A 1,133-nucleotide genomic window follows, 5' to 3' on the forward strand; every position below is an offset into this window, starting at 1 on the left:
AGATAGATCATGAAGGAGTATCTACTGTAGGCCTAGTCAAGTGGAAAACAGTTTCTAGAAGTAAAATCAGTAAGTGTGACATCCAAAGACAGGTTTGGTAATTAAGCCTTCTGGTATGTATAGAATTGTCAGAGTTCTCAAGATAAATCCTGTTCCAGACTAAGAGAGGGACAGAAAGAAGTGAGCCATACTATGGTATGGGTATAGAGGAAAAAGATAACTGATGTATTTATCTGGATAATTACAGTATACTAATTAATGAGGCTCTATAGGGCTTTTCTTATTCTTCTTTTCAATCAGACAATAAGGTTGTATGTACCCACATTTAGATTTCCCGATTTAGGCAAAGGCATCAGCTTATCACCATAGAAACTGATTTTGCGTAGCCTAACTGCCTAATCTCATAAAAAGAGCAATCCTGTTTAGTGAAATTTATTTTTATTACCACAATAGCATATTTTAGTATATTTAAAGCCCTAAATCTTAGTTAGTTCCTTCTTACAAAATGGACTTAATTATTCCTAACTCATATTTCTATGAAGACTAACAAATGTGTAGATAACATACTTTTTGAAATACAAAGTGAATAAGAATTTCCCCTCCCTGTTTAAAAAACTGAATGAGGCCCTGGCTGGTTGGCTCAGTGGTAGAGCGTCGGCCTGTCGTGCGGGGGACCCGGGTTCGATTCCTGGCCAGGGCACATAAGAGAAGCGCCCATTTGCTTCTCCACCCCCACTCCCTCCTTCCTCTCTGTCTCTCTCTTCCCCTCCCGCAGCCAAGGCTCCATTGGAGCAAAGATGGCCTGGGTGCTGGGGATGGCTCCTTGGCCTCTGCCCCAGGCGCTAGAGTGGCTCTGGTCGCGGCAGAGCGATGCCCCAGAGGGGCAGAGCATCTCCCCCTGGTGGGCAGAGCTTCGCCCCTGGTGGGCGTGCCGGGTGGATCCTGGTTGGGCGCATGCGGGAGTCTGTCTGACTGTCTCTCCCCGTTTCCAGCTTCAGAAAAATACAAAAAAACAAACAAACAAACAACAAAAAAAAACTGAATGATTTCACACATAGGTGGGATATTGTTCCAGTAGAGCCCAAGCTCTACGTTCATCAAGCGTCCCTGATTCAACTTCCCCGTGCAGTGAG

At 44.5% G+C, this 1,133-nt stretch overlaps 1 non-coding gene across 1 annotated transcript; it reads left to right on the forward strand.

The window, feature by feature from the left end:
* The first annotated feature begins 624 nt into the window (after nt 1-624).
* Nucleotides 625-700, forward strand: TRNAD-GUC (transfer RNA aspartic acid (anticodon GUC)). Its single transcript has one exon. It is a non-coding gene; the product is annotated as a tRNA-Asp (tRNA).
* Nucleotides 701-1,133: the final 433 nt, after the last annotated feature.

The sequence above is a fragment of the Saccopteryx leptura genome, chromosome 6, assembly GCF_036850995.1.
Source record: "Saccopteryx leptura isolate mSacLep1 chromosome 6, mSacLep1_pri_phased_curated, whole genome shotgun sequence".
Classification (NCBI taxonomy): domain Eukaryota; kingdom Metazoa; phylum Chordata; class Mammalia; order Chiroptera; family Emballonuridae; genus Saccopteryx; species Saccopteryx leptura.